Source organism: Antechinus flavipes, chromosome 3 (assembly GCF_016432865.1).
Source record: "Antechinus flavipes isolate AdamAnt ecotype Samford, QLD, Australia chromosome 3, AdamAnt_v2, whole genome shotgun sequence".
In the NCBI taxonomy this organism is placed as follows: Eukaryota; Metazoa; Chordata; class Mammalia; order Dasyuromorphia; family Dasyuridae; genus Antechinus; species Antechinus flavipes.
This window is the reverse complement of record NC_067400.1, coordinates 415151259-415172442: the sequence shown is the minus strand read 5'-3', so window position 1 is coordinate 415172442 and position 21184 is coordinate 415151259.

Below are 21184 nucleotides of genomic sequence, written 5' to 3'. Positions count from 1 at the left end.
TGGCCTCATGTTTGACCAATGACTTTTGTGAGAGTTGTGACTCTTGCTTGCATTGTTCTGTTTTGAGGCAGAATTATCATTGCTATTTTTAAATCACCAACCACAGTTCTGTCAGCTCTGAACCCATCTCGCTCCTGGTTCCGCCAGCTTCAGGCACCGTTTCAATTGTACTGATGACCATTTCCCATGTGTAATATTTTTATGGCTTCTCATCTATTTATAATTGCTCCTTGAAAACTAGAAAATTGTGTTTGTGCCCTACTTCTCCAACCACCTCCCCACCCCAATCTACATTACCCCTCTGACTGAAGTAATAACCTGTCATGCTTAAACAATTAGTGTAATGCAGAGGACACTCGGGCCTACTGCACACTGCTAATGGAACACCAAATGTGGCTTAAGGAAGTCAGATGAAAATATGTTTTACATAGTCCAGCCTTACATACTAGCAAGTCATCTTTGCACACACATTACTGAAATAGAAAATGCATGCTTGATGCTTCCTGGTTTTGTTTTATGACAAGCTTTCCTCTTTCTGGGTACCAAGACTCAATAACCTTCTAAGGAATAAATATAACTACTATATTGTCTTCATCATCATAGCCATGATATAATGTTACTTAGTATAGCACATTTGGGTTTCTGACTCTTACTAGTTTCCAGGCTAACGAACATTAAAGATCAAAGCTCCTCTCGTTCCCTAAATTTGTCTTCTAAAGAGTTGTTTTATTTGGTCAACATTCAACAAGTATTATTTGTTAATTAATATTTTGGTGCAAAGTCCATTTTTCTGGTTTCCCTTTCCTATTCCAACATACTAAAGAAATAAACTACCTAATGATTTCTATTCTTTATTTCAATCATCCCAGACTCCGTGTGTGTGTGTGTGTGTGTGTGTGTGTGTGTGTGTGTGTGTGTGTAGGGGGTTGCTTTTGAAATTAAAGCAAAGTTATCTGAAAAGTCAGAAAGGTTAAAATAAAGTCTCTCAAAATATGTACATTCCTAATCAGAATCTTTCAGCAACAAAACTGCCTCATAGACCCACCAAGTATGAAACTGACTTGCTCTCATTTATTTCCATTGATTTTTTCATCTTTCCTAGGATTTTTGTTAGCTTCCAGGAGATTTTCCTCTACTCTAAGTGGGGAATTCAGCAGCAAGGTAAACTGACCTTACATAATTATTTCCTCAGATGGTATTCATGAAGCAGTTACAGTGAAAAGCAACCAAGTCATACTACTGGCCAAAAATATTTTTGTGAATCTTCTTGGGAACTATGTATATAGATTCAAAAACAAATGCTTTTTATAATTTCTAATAGGAAGGAGAGAGAAGCAAATACTGAAGAACAAAAAAGGACATAGTTTAGATGATGAAAAATCACTTTGTCTCCCATGATATCTGGACATTTTAGATTTTTTTCTCTCCTTTCCTGTGCTACCCGCAAAGGTGGATATATTGAGAGCCATAATTTTACAAGTGGGCCTCCCACCTGTAGGGGTGACCTTGGTTATAACCCTAGGTAGTTTTCTGCAGCAGATAGTTACATTTACATCAAGAAAAATGAGTATAAGACCTTATATCTGTCATTGGGTCATTTATTTTTAATTGTAGTCATATATTCACAGTCAATTGTGAGATGCTGAATAAGTGAACTAAGAAGAATGGTAGAAGAAAGGAATATGAAAAAGCAACTTGTGAGGAAAGAAACACAAGGTTTTTTACCCTAACAGTGATTTTTAAATATAAAAAGAAAGATGTTACTTATAAATGACTAAGGTACTTGGGAGAGAGTTGAAGAAAACTCATTCTACTTATATTTATATTCCATGACATGTCAAGAGATGATATCCAATACCCCATAGAATGTCCATATATTTTTTAGTCTGATATCTATGATTTCCATGATTCTTATTAAGAAATGAAATAATTTGGGGGAGAGGAAAAAAGTCTTTGTTCTAGATATGAATATGGACATAGGGAGATATTGTGGTATAAAGTAATCAGAAGGCCTGAATTGAATCCTGCCTCTATCACTCTATCTTTGTGGATACTTTAGCCATTCTGAGTTCATCTTCCTCATCTGTTATATATGTGTATGCACACATATACATAGATACATACACATATATATGCATATATATACATAAATTCATAGGAGTAAAGAAATTTTGGTTATCTCAAAATTTAAAAATGCTCATTGAATAGAACTATGCTTAGATTTTCTAGCACAAGCAATAAAAATGTTGATTATTGGGTGAATTTAAATAATATTTGCTGTTGTTCGGTCATTTCTGACTCTGTGATCTCACTTAGGGTATTCTTGGCAAAGATACCATTTCCTTCCCCAACTCATTTTACCAATGAGGAAACTGAGGTAAACAAGGGTCAGGAACTTGTGTATAATCACATAGCTAAGTAAGTGTCTAAAGCCACATTTGAATTCACAAAGATGAGTCTTTCTTACTCTAGGTGCAGAACTCTACCTACTATTCTATCTAGCTGCCCCATGGATAATATACTAAGCCAATCTGGATTTTTCAGAACTTCCAAGAGACTTTTTCCCCAACAGTATGAGTTGTCCAGGCCAAAGCCTGGTTTTAGGGGACCTAGATTTTCTGGATAATTAAAGGTTTTCACTTCTCAAGCTTCTGGTTGTTATTAGGAGCATTATTTTTTTTAATATTACTAGCAACACAATTTAACAAGCTTTCTGGCCTTCCTGGGAAGCTAGAACTTTTCTAAACTCATCTATTCCATTAGTATGTATTTTCAACCACTTCACTGACCAACTGCCCATAAAAGCAGAGCACTAAGGGCAACTGCATTCAATGGCTCCTAGTGAACTAGGCATGCTGCCCCGTCCAATAATGTTCAACTGATGAATATTATGAATGCTTTCAGTGGTCCGTAACTCACGAATTCTCTCATTACCTTACCAGTGGTAGAGGCAGGTGTTCTGAAGTTAGCACCCTGGGATACATTAGAAATGATGTAGGGAATTAGTCATTAGTCCTCATAAGATCTTTTTTTCCACTGTGGTGATAAGACAGGGTTTAACACAGAGCTGCTGCAGCGTTAGCTCAAGACATTTCATTGAAGCTTAGGTAGTGTCTAATGAGTGAATATTCCATCCAGCTATGAGTTCACAAGGGATATGAGATTTTCCTTTCTCCCCTTACTTTCATCACAAAGAAAAAATGTCCCCAAAGTTCTCCAGCACATGTCTCCAAGGAATAGGATATGACTATTCTGCATAAGAGGATTCAATGTAGCTGAAACATATCTTCTGGTACAGCTTTCTGAATACAAGTTATCTATTTGTAAATCTCTTAGAATCTGCTGATAATCTTTTTTTTTTTTTTGCATTATAATACTTTAAAATGGTAAGTAGAAACAATTGAAAATGATCCCCTTGAAATTAACTGGATGTCATGATAATAAGAAAATATTGAGATAGAAAGCCATTTTCCTCTCTGTGGTGATAAAGGAGGAAGTGATTTTTGGAAGGGGTTTTGGAACTCCTTCAAACCTCTGCTGCATATTTGGTAAACTCTTATTCCTGTTGACTTAAATGATACACTAAGCAATTGTTACCTTTTGACTGTGTGGAATAAAGGCTGGTGATGATGAACAAATCTCTATCTTTAATTCAATTTACTGCAAGTTATTTCAATTCCACTCAATTCAACAAGCAATTATTAAATGCCTGTATATCAAAAAATTAATTCATTCATTCAAGGAACAGCTATAATGTTTATTTAGCACCTACCACATGCAAGGCAGTGTGCTGGACACTGGATATACAAAAACAAAAAAATATTCAACTCTTTTTGCCCTCAGGACATGCAAAAATGCCCAAGTCTTTCTTCTCAAGACATTTGTAATCCAGTAGATGTTCAGTAATTTAGATAAAGAATAGGTAATATTTTATTAAGATAGGAAAATTAAAAGAGAGAAGAGAAGTGATATTCTTATAGGGACAAAAATTGTTCAAAGTAGAACCTGGATTGTTCCTTACTCCTAAATCATCCCTTTGAGAAGCAATTAGCTTACAAGAAATAAACTTATAAAGTAGATTCTATTCTAAATTAAATCTAAACATATCTTCAACTGAATCTGATATTCATTTATTACCCTAGGAAGGTTTGTGTGATTTGCATAAAATAAGTGAGACTGCAGGAAACACTGCAGGATGACTTTGAGGAGCAAAATATTACCTTTCTTTTCTGTTCTACTTCTGAATCACTCTGGGGGAGGGAGGAGGAGATGAGAAAAGAGAGGGAAAGGAGGGGATTCATCTATTCTAGAATTATTTGGCTGATTGAATTAGGTTTTGGAATCATAGGAAGTAAAGAAAGGCCAAATTCTGAAAGGTATAAACATAATTCCATTAAACTCTTCCCTAACCCTTGGTGAAATGAAGAGTCAGTTTAAAGGCAAAATATATGAGGATTGATTTTTTTAATGCATTAAACATGCTTTTATTGATGAGGAGATGCTAAAAAGTATTTAGGGAAAATAAAAAACCACTGATAGCTCCCTAGAGAATGCAAGCCTTCAAGGAATCTTTAATGTCTAACACATACACCTGACCCCTCAGCCTGACTTTCAAGGTCTTCCAACTAAGACCTCACTCTTCCAATACGATTTTGTTTCCCTCTTCTTCCCAGCACAAACTCTCTGTGCCACATAGTCTGATTATCTTATTATTACCCCTACCATACTCACACATGCCACGCTCATTCAGACCTCTGTTAACTTGGCTCATATTATTTTCCACTTTTACTCTATTCTCTTCTTGAAATGCCCTCTTTCCTTCCCTCTACATTTTGTTCATGCTTTAAGGTTGAGCTCAGATTTCCATCTTTTCCAACAAGTCTTATTGGGCCACTTCAACTACTGCAGACCTCTCCCTTCCCTGAATTTCTACAGGACTAGAACTGGTAACACGTAATTTAGATCTCATTCTTTTATTATGTATGTCTTACTAGACTGATTGCATGGGAAGATTTACAACTGGAAAGACTTTTGGAAGTCATGTAGTCTGGACTGCTTCCTTTTATGAATGAAAAAAAAAAAAACTACCAGGCTAAAATGATTTGTGCAAGATCCCATAGTTCATAACAGAGATTAGATTGGGACCCACTCCCTCCAACTCCAAAACCAAGTGGTCTTTCCATTACTTTATACTCCCTCTGGTTCTTTACAGGCTCCTAACATAGGAATGGAAAACTAATAGGTGATCAAATATAGAATTAGAATGTTCTTTTGTTATTGTTCATTTGTTTTTCAGTCATGTCCAATTCTTGATGATCTTATTTTGGGTTTTCTTGGCAGAGATACTGGAGTGATTTAGCATTTCCTTCTCCATCTCCTTTACAGATGAGGAAACTGGGACAAACAGGGTAAAGTGACTTGCCCAGGGTCACATAGTTAGTAAATGTCTAAGGCCAGATTTGACCTCAAGAAGATAAGTCTTTCTGTTCCAGACCTGGCTATGGTATCACATAATTGTTCAACAAGAGGTTAGCTAATTCAAATTCCACATAAAGAAATGGAGACTCCAATTCCTAATTTATTTTAATTAATCTTATCATAAATTTCAAGAAGGCAGGAATCATGTCATACCTAAACTTTATATCACCTCCAGTGGCTAGCATAATGCTCCGTTTGCAAGAATAAACAAATCAATTAACCAGTATTTTTATATCTATCTCTATGAGTAGTCTATATGACTATGAGAGTCAGTGGTTCACTGAGCTCATAACACACATCATCACAAGCATAATGTCACATGTAGCTAGGTGCACCTGCTTTATACTGTTGTCCTGAAGTTCAAATAATATTTGCAAAGTACCTGATAAATTTTAAAGTTTTTCTGTAAATAATTTTTTTATTATTCCATTTAGAGGGAAGCACACCACAAAACATTTTCTTTTTCTAACTTCTTTGATGTGTAAACACTGAATTCAGGCTAGATATTTTTGTCACTTTAATATGAAAAATAATATCTATGTGTATATATGTATATATGCATACACACATACTCACATATATTTATATATACATATATTCATATAATCCATATATGTACATATATAGGGAATTGTACATAGAGATATATATGCACACACAATCACACAACATACATATATACATATAAATGTACCATGTTCCTGTATATATATACACATGCACACACATATTTACATATACAAACATTCATATATATGGATTTGTATATAGAGACACATATGCAGCATGTTCCTATGTACAAATGCTTACACATATTAATATATACATACATATATAATGTTTTCTGGTATACATGCATATATATGCACACATATTTATATGCACATATAATCATGTATATGGATTTGTATATATATATAGACATATATATATATATATATACCTCATGCTATGTAGATATATACACGCTTATATATGCAAACATATATACTGAGTTCCTATGCATATATATATATTTATATTTACATATATTTATGTATATGGATTTGTACATATACATACACATGCTCTGTGTCCCAAAAGTCTTAGTGAAGTTTGAAACTTTACTAGGTATAGTCTGAAGCTATTAAAAGCTTCAAACTGCACTAAGATGTTTGGGACCTACTGTATATATAAATTATGTGATAAATTATGTAATATTTATAAATGTGTTTACACATATTATATTTACATCTGCATATATTACACATAAGTATATACATGCAACATATGTAATATAATATTGCCTACATTTTTAAATCTTTTATATTCCTACTATATGATATATGTATATACATCTGTATGTGTAGAGGTATATACTACATATATGTGAGTGCATATACAGATATATATTATACACACTCTTGAAGTAACAACAAAGAGCATGTGTGAGGGGTCACTACAGGAAAGCAGCAAGTCCCGAAAAGCTCCAAAATCCACACATAACAAACCTTTCCTTGCCTGGTTAGCTCTGCTCCTGGCCTGGAGGGAGGCTTCATTCTGAAACCTCTCCATTGTTCGTTCATTCAGAAATCATTCCCATTTAGTTTGCTCTCCTTCTCCTGCCCAAGTCCATTTGGTCACCCTATTTTACGTTACCTTTGTAGCTGCACCAAGTGTGGGGAGCATAAAAACTTGTATCCGTGTTGATTTAATGTAAAACAGCCTTTATAAAGTGTAATGCTTTGGGGAGACACTGTGAGCCAGGATATGTCAGAATTTTCACCAGTGGTCATGAGTGTCAGCTTAGAAAAAGGGTAGTTCCTCCAGTTATTATTCTTTTAAAATCAAAAATGGTCTAGTCCTTTTAAGTTACACATAATGATTTTATAGCTTTTTAACAAGAGACACTACACTGGGTAGATTTTTTTTTTTTTAACAAGGGAAGCAGGATTGGCTTTTTTTTTTTTTTTAACAACCTGAATTCCCTCAGTTCTTTCTTGATTTAAGCCACGTCTGTACTACAAATAGAAAAGATTATAAGCATCTAGGTTAGTTGTGGTTTTGATAAAACTCTCTTCAGTAATGATGATCCCACATTATTTAGACAAGTCAGGGGTCAATATGGCCTTTATTTGCCTATGCTTTTCATTAGGAACAGCCTTTCTGGAGTATCCCACTTCCTCCTACCTCCTCAAATACACGGAGGATTCATGCTTCACTTCTGCATGTATTAAGAATGCAGCCATAGCAACTCCTAGCATTAATGAACTATTTGCTTATACAGTAATAATTAACTTCCATTACATTACTTTGTGTGATTACTTTCTTAATTGCCTGAATTATGCATCCATTTAATATTTAATAACCATTCTCAGAAATCAGACACTGGTAAAAAACAAATTGCTCACAGTTTCCTTGCAATAATTAAGCTCACAAGAATAAATGAAACCTTTTAAAAAGGAATGCCTTGTGATTATTTCCTTGCATATAGAACAAGATCCTAAATTAGCTATTTATTAAATCTAAATTTAAGTCCAAATAGTACATTTTTCACTTTTGCCTAGGGAAATCAACCTGTACAGTACCTGATATCAACAACAGAATTAAATGTCTTCTATTTTCTTTGGGAGTCACAAATTATATTAATATTTATAACTGTGAAAAAATCAAAAGTCCTAAAAACATTATGTAGGTATATCAAAATAATTTGCATACATACATAAAAATGTGTACATTTGTATATATACATTATATATATGCACAATATATGTGTATCCATACATAAAACACTTATTTTATTTTGACATCTCTTTTTTTCCTAGGATAAGTTGTTCAGTTAGTGATTAAAGTATTATGAAGTGAGATCAATATCTTTCCATTAGGATGAATTATTCCAACCGACACTCTGCCTCCCTCATGAACTCCCCCCATCCCCAACACACACCTTCAAGCTCCCTCTAACAGTGAATCTTTAGCCTGTGCAATCTGTTTTGTACCAAGCAGAAGGAAAATCATGGTAATTGATCAAAATGCATTTATAATCCAACCTAGGCAGTCTGATCTCCTTCTTTTTTGTTTTGTTTTATTTTAGCTCTTGAAGCTTTATGTCCTACTGTTGGCACCCAAGCAAAGCCACATACTGATTTGCAAAGTGATAATGCCATTATCTTATCGGATATCAACTTCAGTTCCCACTGGTTTGCTAAGTCATCACTGTCTTAACAAATAAAATGTGTTACTGCTTTATTGCAGGTTTTCTTGGTGAATAGATTCTATTGAATCTGGACAAGACAGCTATTTTTTTTCCTGGGGCTGCATCTGCAAAATTGTTCTGCCATTCCACATTGATTATGGCAGCCATGTACAGATGTGTTTATCTGAACCATAACCATGTTAGACTTAAGCTACAGGGACACTGGAATGTTATTTACCCACAGTTAGCCTGTGCATACATAATGCACACAAAATAGTGTGGACTGCACACACTCACAAAAAGGAAGAAAGTGGGAGAGGATTTTCACAAAGGTTTGTTGTTGTTATACTTTGTCTTGTTTTATTAAATAAGACCATCCAAAAAAATAGAGGCAATTCAAGAGATTATGCTCAGATTGCCAACTGAGTGACCAGGATGGACTATTTTCCTTCTGTACAGGTGAAATCTTTCCCCAAGATTCAGAAGGAGCCCAGAGGGAGATGTGGGTAGTTATAGGGGTGGGATGGTTGGGGAGGGCTAGGAAAAATGGAGGAAGACTGTGGAAATGCCATGAGTTTAGGGTGTCATGAGCCAACAATGGCTGCCACCCCGAGTTTTTAAACTGAGCTAAATTGGTGCCAATCTTGCTGACTGTTGTTACAGTGGGCAGCATCATTAGGATTTGCTTTTTAAATGATCTCTCAGCCTGTAAGCCTGAGAGCTGCTAGCAAGGCAAGGTTAGAGAGAAAATGATGGCAGCATGTTGATGCTTCACAGACCTCATGATAGTTTCCGTCTGTCATTATTTACGTCTGACTAGATGCGTCATGTCAGCTACCTAGAAGGTACTTTAATATGAAGCTCTTGTTTTCCTCTGCTTGTGCACAGCCAGACTGGGATACTATTATTTTTGCATCACTACACTTAAAGGAAGCTTGCCTCAATCCTTCAGTAATGACACACAAAAGAAATAAAACTGGTTGGGACTGTATTATTATATATGCCTGTATTCTAAGAGCCCCTCCTTAGCATGCTTTCTCCTCTCATCCCTCCAAAAAAAAAAAAGGTGAATCTAAATCAATAAATAGACATCTATTAAAAGGTCAACTTAATTTTATTCTTTCAGCTAGTTTGCCAATATTTTAGGTAAAACCATTTTTCTTTTCCACTGACTCACTGGAGTAGAATCACATAAAAAACTATGCATTATTATTTGATAAAAATGGTTTCCTTTCATACACAATATTATTAATATTGTCTTACATTAATTTCTAATAATTCTAGTGGTGTTGCTATAAATAAGAATAGATAGAGAGCTTTTGTTGCATGGATATGATATGATCATGATTTGATACATATTCTCAATGTATGTCTAAGTACATAGATCTGGGCACTTGTATAAATACAAAGGGAATTGATCTTAACATAGCTCACAATGATTAAGAAATGTCGACTTGAAAACTGGCAAATTTTATTAGTGCTGCAAGGAGCTATTAGTCTTTTTATGACTTGTCTTTTGGCCATTATTACCTTAACAGATTAAGTGACTTTACCAAATGCTAATATTTATTATCCATGTCTGTTTATGGTACAGAACAGAACATTGTTTGAAAGGATTTCTGGAGTGTTAAGAGTTTATTGCTGTGCTTACATAGTATATTGTGAATAGAGTATAGGCTACAAAGGAAGCAAATTATTTTTATAAAAAGAACTTAATATTCTACATAATTTTTATTTATGTTCTTAAAGATATAATTAATCATAACTGGATTTAAGTGTGTATAAAAATATGCAAACATATTTGAAGAAATGCAACCAGCTCAATGCAGTACTTTATTAACCTATAAACAATTTTTAATTTTCTGTATATGCATAATTGAGCACAAAAACAGGAAAAGGTATAATTAAAATAAATGACATAGAGTTTATCTTCAGGCCACATGTCCACCAAGAAGTCATCATCATTTTATATGGAAACATTAAGTGCTATCACTGGATCCAGAAAATGGATTATTACTATAAAATGGGTAATTTAAACACTAGAGGGAAAAAACCCCAACAAACCATTTCTGCTAGCTTTTTGATTTCCAAGCTTAAGAGTTATTCAGAGGCCTACAACTTGAAATTTGGGGCAACCAAATTTCTTTTCTAGTTTAAGGCTTTCTGAAATGGCTGTTGATGTACATACACATGGTATTCAATTTCTGTATTTTGATGAAAGAAGTAATTTTCCTTCAAAGTCTCTTCTGGCTATGCAAGCTTAAAAGAGATCTCTTTCTGTTGCTCTAAAAATCTGAATATCAGTTTTATAAAGACAGTCACTTTCGGCTTGGCAGGTTCAGATTTATTTTTTGAGGGTTCCTGTAGGTCAGATGGAAAGCTTTGCCGGAATTGGGAGCTTTGTTAGGATTAAATAAAATGGACTAAGTACAAGCTTTTGGAATGTCCTTGAATCATCCATTTTGGACCAATGTATACTCTATATAGTCCTGTGGAAAGTAAAAATTAGGAATTATACCAATTACATTCTTTCCTTTCTTTACAATGCTTTTGGTAAAAAAAAAATACACTTCATCACAGAGATTAAAATACTTTTCTGATATTACCGGAGAAGGAAAGCTGCCTTTTCCTCCTTCTTGCCCAAGAAATTAAAATGAGGTTGTGATGAAGAATAACCAGTAGGTGGCAGTCAAGCCACTGAACTACTTTCAAGGTTTCATTAAATAGATTCTGTTGTTATGAATAATAGGGAAATAGTCTATTTTTCCATTTTAAAGAATTCTTTTTCTAATTAATCTTGAAGTATATTTCTAAGGTCTCAGACTGCTGAAGAAGTGTGAACTGATTGTAGCCTTATGAGAATAATCCTTGATAAAAGTTATTTAATTCAAGGCTCCTAGTCCTTTTCTTCCCTTTAGAGCAGTTCTCTGCTTATGATCATTGTAATCTGTAATGTGTCCGTATGCAGATAGCTACCCTTACAAATTTGTGAGGAAAGCATTTTGTAAACCTTAACACACGATTCATATAAGTGTGACTTATTTCTGTCCTAGTAAGTTCCTGTTGTGCCAGAACCCCTCAAGGCAAGCCTGTTGTGAAATAGGCAAGACTATTTTCAGGATTATTTTTCCACATTTTTGTTTAGTTAATCTCAGTAAGAACTGATGTGTCCATGGAACTGACGAGGAGATAGGAAGAAGGATTTTAATGATTGAGGATAGCTTTGAATATTGGTCTAAAATATAGAGAAATGTTCTAAGAGGTGAGCAAGGAGCCAAGTTCATGTTATTTTAGAGAATTCTTCAAGGATAACAAGAAAATTAGAAACTACTGTCCTATATCTCGGGAATGAGATTAACTGAGCATCACAAACAATGCCCTAGCCATAAATGCACATATATTTTACTGCTTTTGAAGTTTCTATTTTAAGAGAATTCATTTCAATAAACATTTAGTAGATACTTTCTGTTTATCAGTTTGGTGGTAGAGAAAGAGATGCAAAGACAAAAAAAGAAATAATCTAAGCTTACAATGAGCTAACATTCTTTTGGGTATGGTTATAACAGGTGCAGATAAGTAAATTCAAAGGAACTTCAGGAAGAAGAGAATCCTTATTAAAAGGAGGATTTGGTGTGATTTTTATGATACTTGGGATAAATCTAGAAGAAAGCTAAAGATTCAAAAGGTTAAAGGTAAGAAGGGAATAAAGCCTAGATATGGGTCACAGTCTGTGCCAAAATCCAGAAAATAGTAGAATAGTAGATTGATGACAATTCCATTGAAATAGAATATGAGTGAAGGGAAATAATACAAAAGATATTTTCAAAACGTAGATTAGAGACAAATTGTACAGAGCTTAACTGCCCAGCTAAGGAATTTATATTGTATCTTGGAAGCAATATAGAGCCACTGAAGATTTTGATAATTTGATTTTAATATTATCATACCTATATTTTAGGAATATTAATTTGGCAATTGTATGGAAGATGAACTAGGGCAAAAAAAAAACTGGAACCAGGAAGACCAATGAGGAGATTGTGGCAATAGTCCTAGGGAGAGATGGTAAGTACATGAATAAGGATCAAAGCTATGTAAGCATAGGGAAGGACGTAGTTATAAGTAAAGAGATATAAAAGTAAAATAAAATTTCAAAATCTGCAAATAATTAGATTGTGAGATGAGAGATAATAAAGATTAAAAGATGATTCTGAACTTGTGAGCCTGGATGATTAGAAGATTCAATAGCAACTGAGAGGTTTAGTGAATTTAGGAAGATAAAAATTTCTATTTTGGGATATATAGAGATTGAGTAAGTAGGTAACTATCCAGGCAAGTATCCAGTAATGTTGTGAGTGGAGCTCAGGAGACAGAGCAAGGCATATAGATTTAGGCATCATCTGTACTCAGGAGATAATTAAACGTATAGTTACTAAATCACCAAAAGAGAGTACAAAGAAAGAAGAAATAAGAGGCCAAAACAGTAGTTTGAAAGAAGATCATGCTGAATGGGCATGAAATAATGATTCAATAAGGGGATGAAAAGAAGCATTCATACAAGTGGGAGAACTAAACTAGGAGAGTTATAATTTCTCCAGTGTCCATTTTATCTTCCAGAAAACTGCCAGATTGATATTCCTATAATTCAGATATGACCACATCACTCTCCTGCTCAAGCAACTTCATTGGCTCACTTTTGTTTCTAAGATAAAAATGGAAGGAAACTCTTCCTTTTGACATTTAAAGACCTTCACAATCTGACTTCAGCCTAACTTTCTATACTTATTTCAAATTCCCCATCCTACATATATATTCTTTTTTTCTATATGCAGCTTTCTATCCTTCTGTTCTATGTCTTTGCATAGGTTTTCCACGACTAGAATGTTCTCCCTCTTTATCTGTCTCCCTGAATCTTCTCAAGAATCAATTCAACTGCTTCCTCCTACAAAAGTTATTTTCTAATACCCTCTTCCTCATCATCCTTTCTTTGTAGTAATCTTGTCCTTTAATCTATCCCCAATTGCTTTGTGTTTATTTTAATTAATGTGAAGTACTAGTGGTATATTTCACCACTACCAGTATAGATCTTCTATTGGCTCCTCTCTATTTGATAGTCAATGCTGGGAGGCACTAAGAGATTGAAATTTACTCATGGCTTGAAAGGTGGTATATTATCAGGAGCAAGAGTTGAACCCAAATGTTTTGGATGCTGAGGCTAGTTTTCTATGCACCAAGCCATGATGCTTCTTACTTTGTGGAATGGGCATTTCGTAAAGGATTATTGAATGTATGGATGAAAGAAAAGAAGGCAAGAAAAGGATATAGTCAATCATCTAAAAGCCACAGATGGGACAAGTAATAATGAGCTTGAGCAGTGGTCACTGGATTATGCTGCTAAGTCTCTAAGTGAGAGAATCACAATTGAAATTATAAGAGATGGAGAAGTAATTGGGAAGTGAAAAGATGGAGGCAATAATGTAGAACAGTCCTGGAAGCTGAGAAGGATTCAAGATACAGAATAGTGGTTTGAGGAAAGTATAGTCCAGACCTTTTTGTGGTTTTGAGACACGTCTAGTTTCCACGACTAGAATGTTCTCCCTCTTTATCTGTCTCCCTGAATCTTCTCAAGAATCAATTCAACTGCTTCCTCCTACAAAATTTCTTTTCTGATACCCTCTTCCTCATCATCCTTTCTTTGTAATAATCTTGTCCTTTAATCTATCCCCATTTGCTTTGTGTTTATTTTAATTAATGTGAAGTACTAGTGGTATATTTCACAACTACCAGTATAGATCTCCTATTGGCTCCTCTCTATTTGATAGTCAATGCTGGGAGGCACTAAGAGATTGAAATTTACTCATGGCTTGAAAGGCTTGAGACAGTCGTGTGGTTTGTGATTTTATCTATAATGGGAGCTCTCAGAGAAGAACTTGTTCTATCATATCAATAGCAAATCAGTTCCTGCTTCACATATTCTTTGAGAATATGGGACTTGTCCAGGTTCATGCAATTTGTAAGTGTCAGAAGCTGAGCTTGAATCAAAATCTTCCTGACAACTAGACCAGCTCCCTATTTACTCTCCTCAACCCCCACGAGCTCTCCATAATCCAGTCATTGTCTCATCAAAAAAAAAATTACTATTCTAAAAATGAAATCTTCAGAATGGTAGGGACCATGGAAGAGTTCTGTTGCTTTTATTTCCCCACTAAGTTAAAACAGAAAACTATATTTTTTCCAACCCAGATCCTCAAAATGCTTTAATATTTTCCTGAAATGTAAAAAACAAGAGTCTTGAGCTCAGTTCCAAATATATCAGTTAACTTCCCTGGTATGAGAGTACAAGAATATAAGTCATTTAGAACCAGCCCTTTCTTCAGTGCCAACCTGGATTGTCTCTTCACTACCAAGAAGTACTTGGGGAAAATGAAATCCTTTGATTCACTCAGATCTATCAATTTACATCCCTCTTGCATCTGACACTTAAATTAAAATGAAGAAATCAGTGTCCTCTATGTGGTTGGAAAGCAAAAGGAATATTTGATTTGATGGCTTTCTGCAAAAGATATCATCTTTTAAAAAACAAAAACAAATTCTCTATCCTTTTCAGGGATTGGTGGAAGTGGGGGAGGTCAAAATATTGAGTTTGAATAGTTTCAATGAGAGACATTCAGTACAAGACTCATTCACTTAAATTACATGAAAAATCTAAGGTACACTGTATGTAATTAGGAGCAGTATAAACCCTAAGGTGATTTCACTGGGGGTTATGGGATTGCTTTAATAGAATATGACAAGGCTCCTTTTGTTTTTCATAAAATATCTTATTCCCCCTTGAAATGTAACAAACCCTTAATGAAATCACAGTCCCTTTATTGTTAGGGAAAACTTTTTATGTTTCCAGAGATCAACGATGTCAAAACAATTACAGAAAATTAATGATAGACAAACCTCAAAAGAACTGAAGGTAGATTAGCTCAATACTCCTAGGAAACCTTCATAAGAACATATTTGAATCTCCCTAGTCAAAATCTTACCAGATAAGGTCCTCCCAAGAGAGATATAAGGCTCTAATGAGAAACAGAGCTACTTGGTATATTGGACCAAGTGACAAAAACCATGAGTTATTACTGGTTCTGCTACCCACTTACTGGGTGATCTTGGGTAAATTAAAAGGAAACACTTGAGCATGCTTTTCCAACAGGGTTTTGGGGGAGGGATTGGTTTTTGATGGAAGTATAAGACAAGACTCATTACTGCAGAAGTAAAATTAGTTTTTATGAAGAACTTGCAGCTTTTGGGGGGAGAGAGAAAACATCAAAGTATTTATGCATTTTATAAGTGTAAAGTACAAGCATTTCATCATTTCATTTCATGGACTTCTTTAGAGTAACATTTCCATTGGTTCAGTAATAATTCAGAGATCTAGTCCCTTGGTCCAATATTCTTTCTACTATTTAGAAAGGGATCCAGGTAGGCTGGAATACATATCTCACCCAGACTATGTTCTAGGCATACCTATAATTATAATTAGGTGACTAATATTTTTTTTTTCTGAGTCAGAAATACACATTTTCATTTGGTCTCAGATACTTGCTTTTTAGCTTCTAGCCAAATCCATGAGGCATCCTATGGGGAAACCAATATATATGAACTCAATCATTTAGGTAAGAGCCAACCCAGAACTTGGGTTTAAGAACAAATCATCAAATTTAATTCATATCTTAGCATAGTACATTGTATTAGAGTAATGATACTCAGATTAAAAAACCAACTTCAACACTTAACCAGCTGTGTGAGAATGAACAAATCCTTTAACTTCTCTGAATCTAAATTTTTTATCTCTAAAATGGTGACAATGATATATTTATGACCTTCCTCACATATTGCTTTGGTGCTCAATAAGAAAGAAAGGAAGAAAGAAAGAAAGAAAGAAAGAAAGAAAGAAAGAAAGAAAGAAAGAAAGAAAGAAAGAAAGAAAGAAAAGAGAGAGAGAGAGAGAAAGAAAGAAAGAAAGAAAGAAAGAAAGAAAGAAAGAAAGAAAGAAAGAAGAAAGAAAGAAAGAAAGAAAGAAAAGGGAGAAAAGAGAGAAAGAAAGAAAGAAAAGAGGAAAGAGAGAGAAAGAAAAGAGAGAGAGAAAGAAAAGAAGGAAGGAAGGAAGGAAGGAAGGAAAGATGCAAACACACACATATATATTATATACATTATATATATCATATAGTATATATCATATGTCATATAATATAGTGTTTTGCAAGCTTTAAAGCATCATCCTAAATGTCAATTGTAATTAAGTTCCGGCTCTGACAAATGTTTATCTATGTTATGCTAGGCAAATCGTTTAATCTTCCTTAGGTTATTTCCTTATATAAAATGGGGTAATAATATTATACTACCTACCTCATAGGTTTATTGTGAGCAAAGGCTTTGTCACCCTGCAAAAATGTAACCTATTATTGTCACTCTCTGTTGTGGAAATATTAGTAAATTGGAGATAAAAGACAGGAGTTTATATATTGGCTGTGCTATGATAAATCATCAATCTGGCATGAGCTCAGTTTTCTCATCTCTAAAAGGGGCCTGAATGAAATGATCTTTAAGGCCTCTTCCAGGTCTACAAATATGATTACCGTCCTTTTCTGTAGGTTATTAGATTAGAGTAATGAAACAGATGAAAAGGCAGAATGGATAGTCAACAAGCATTTATCAAGCACTGACAATGTTGCAAGTACTATGCTAAATGCTGGAAATAAAAAGAAAGGCAAAAACAAAGATCTTCTTGAGGAGAACACTATCTAAGGGAAGGGATAGTGCCAGAAGTCAGAACTCAGTTTTAGATTCAACCTTGAGCAAATCATCTCCTCCTGCTGTGTGATGCTGTCTTTCCTAATCTGAAAAATGAAATTGTTGAAATAGATGGTTTTAAGGTCCCTTTCAGCTCTAATGCTCTTTGTTTCTGTTAATACTATATCTTTATTTTATCAGAACATCTGAAAAAGTCCCTCATGAAATCTTCATGAGCAGAATGGCAAAAATCAGGCTGCTTTGTAAATGAACAACCATAACCAAAAGTGTTAACCCATGTCAACCTAAAGGGAAATGTTTAGTCACATGCTTCAAAGCCCTAAACATGGACCTCTTCTGTTCAACATTTTAAATTAATTACTTAGATTGTAAGTTCTTGACCTTTTTTAATATCACAGACCCCTTTGGCAGTTGGGTAGTGTCTGTGTTCTCCCCAAATTAATAGTTTCAAATAAAAAAAAAAGCATTCATGGTATCACAAAAGAAGCGGTTATCAAATATGGTTATCAAAATTTTAAAAAACAAATTCACAGACCCCAGCTAAAGAACACCTGATTTAGACAATGACATAAAATGAACTCTTATCATACATACAGATGATACAAATCTAAACTATTAGTTTGGGAGGCAAAAAAGATTTTGATGGCTTAGAATGATATGTAGAAGCAAATGATACAAAATCCAGCAGGAATGTCAGATCCTATACCTAGGCACAAAACTCTATTGCTCAGGTATAGGATGGAAGTTGCCAATCATTTCAATGATCAAATACAATCCCAGCCAATTAAATTAACCACTATGCTTCTGGGACATTATTTTTACCTTGACTTTAGGATCTATCTTTTGAAGTTTTGAGGAACCATAGTTAGTTGAGTTTTTTTTTTTACTTCTGAAATATTGTCTCTCATTCTTCTCTTCTAGATTTATATTTTGCAGCATTACAGTAGGTCAGTGAAGCAAGGGGGGCAGGCTATACCCCCTGTAATCAACATAGCACATCTACAAGAGTAGACACTATGTGAATTTGCAAGTGGTTCTCATTTTCTAAAGGTTGGATATCTTTGAAAATTGAGACCTCTTTGAAAATAGCATGAGCAAGAAAAAAAGTGTCCAAAATTTATACATATGAATGTGCTACAGATACCTAATTCAAACATTTCAATCTTTACAGGGAATCTCATAGAGGAACATTTCTTGTGTAATTATCCTATACAAATCAGAAGTCCTGGCTGATTTACCATTTGAGTTTTACTATCTCCCCCAGCCATTGAACATTGAGCCTGGAGGCAGGAAGATCTTAATTAAAATCTGACCTCAGATTAATTCAGGATCACACTGTGTGATCCTGAGCAAGTCATTTGTTTGGCTTAATCACAGAAGGAAAGGCAAGAAAGCCCCATGATACACTGAGTCACAAAGATTCAGATGCAACTGAATTGACTGAACAACAATGTATCCCCCATTTCATCAGCTCAAGTCACCTCACTCTAGAAACAGGACAACTTATCCGTGGTTCTTTCTAAAATAAGGTACACAAAGCAGAACACAGATTCCAGATATTGTCTGATCATGGTCGGATAAAGATCATCAGCTCCCTTCTCTTGAAAACTCTATATGCAGCTTAATCTTCTAACCCAGCTATATATGGTTATTAACTTTATTTCACTCACAGTAACTTTAGAAAGAATAAGTAGAAGTTTTAGGAAATTATTTAATAAAACAGTTTAAGAAACATGCAAATAACTTTAAGAATAAAACTTAAAACTTTGAAAACCAAATATATTGGATTTAGCTTAAAAGTTAAACATGTTTAAGTTATATACATCTGCAATTGGAAGCATTAAGTGAAATATAAAATCATTATAACCTGTAGGAATTGAATTCTGTTTTAGCTATAAGCATTGTAACAGATGGGATAGCAATGTATAGATTGGAAATGAAAATTTCCCTTTTCCCTAGATTTAAAGAAATGTAGCACATTAAGTCCATGAATTCAGGATTGTAGTATTAAAAGGACAAGTATTAAATTACAAGAAAGTACTTGTTTTATACTTTTCTGGATATTGGAAAGGAGGAAATACTTCAAAGAGCTGCAAAGTATAAATTAAGGGAAATTAACTAATATACTGCTGTTAGCATTAAAGATAATATAATATATTGCAAATATTGGATTAAGTAGTTAATATATAATATTATGATATTATGATATTTTCATTCCAGATAACAGAATCTTATCAAAGACACCACAATTCTTTCTCTTCAGTGTTGTCTTAGGAAATTTATCTAAATAACAACAAAATTTTATCCCTATATCATTGCTAGAGGGGAACTGTACACCTATAAAAAATACATGCTAAACATATATTAACAATTGATTGCTGGAATTTTATCAAGTCTGTAGGCCTTTGTTCACTATCTTTATATATGCATATGAGTAGTATTGTTGTTTTTAAACAGAATTGCTTTTTAAATAACTTTAAGTACTTTCTAAAGTACCTGTAGATCAACTTATGTTCATTAAGTAATGATATCTTAGTTAACTTATAATAAATATTTTCCAATATTAATAAGAACAGAGTAAATAGATCTGTTCACTTTTTATTAGAAATTTTGTTTGAAGAAAGTCTTTTAATATCACATCTCAGAATGCGAACAAAACCTAGCAAGACATTCAAATTACACGGTATTTCTTTATGGTTTGCTCTAAATGTTTTGTTCCAATCTTCTATTAAATTTAAAAGAGCTCAATCACCTAGACTATCTTTTATCATCCAAGGTGCAACTATTTACTTGATGGCAGATAATTACCTGAATTTTGGACATACTACAAGGAAGGAAGTTACCTATCAAATTTATTTTTATTTCAATGACAAAAATCTCAAAATGCCTATACAGCCCCTCTCCCCCCCATACACATATTATTCAACATCTTTTTTTTTTTCTTTTTTACTCATCTTCCTGGTATTCCTCCATACACCCCTGAACTGGATTAGCACATGAAGCAACCTGCTTTCCTTTCCTCCTCATCCAAAGGTGAAAAGTAATAGGCAGCAGTTTGGGGCAAAGGTGCCAAGGAAAGAGTGGGTTTTGATTGAGATAGGAATAGGGAATTATGACGCAGGTAGGGGAAAGAGTTACTCTTTAAAATGAGCAACAAAATATTTTATCTTTTGAAAATGAAATTTCTATTCCCACCAGAAAACCTTGTTCTGCTCTCTCATGGGACAGACCACTGCCAAAACTACCCTCATGAAGGGCCAGCCCTTCTGAATCTACCTATTTTTCATGGTTGCTGTCCTACCTTTCACCAGAGATTTTAGGATTTAAAGCTAAGAGGGACTTTAGGGATCTAGACTTCTAAGGTTGCTACATAAGAGATGAGGAAAATAGGTCCAGAGAGGCCTCACTCCTTCAAGGGCAGATGGAATCCATGGCAGAATCTGTCTGAACTTGAAAACAAATTTTCTGGTTATTGGTCCAGGCTCTTTCCAGTAGGGAGCATGGCACCTTACCCTTTGGGAATCCTCTTGGGAAAGGGGTTATTTTAAGAGGCCTAATCTGTCAGAGATGAAGATAACTGTGACTTATAGCCTTTCATTGTTCTTGAATAGCCTTTCTGACACATCTGGGTGCATGATGTTTTCATTCGGTAGTCATTAATCAGTTTAGAATGTATCTTTCCTCCCTTGCCTGAGAGAAGAGAGAAAGACAGAGGTCACGGTTGGCTGAATA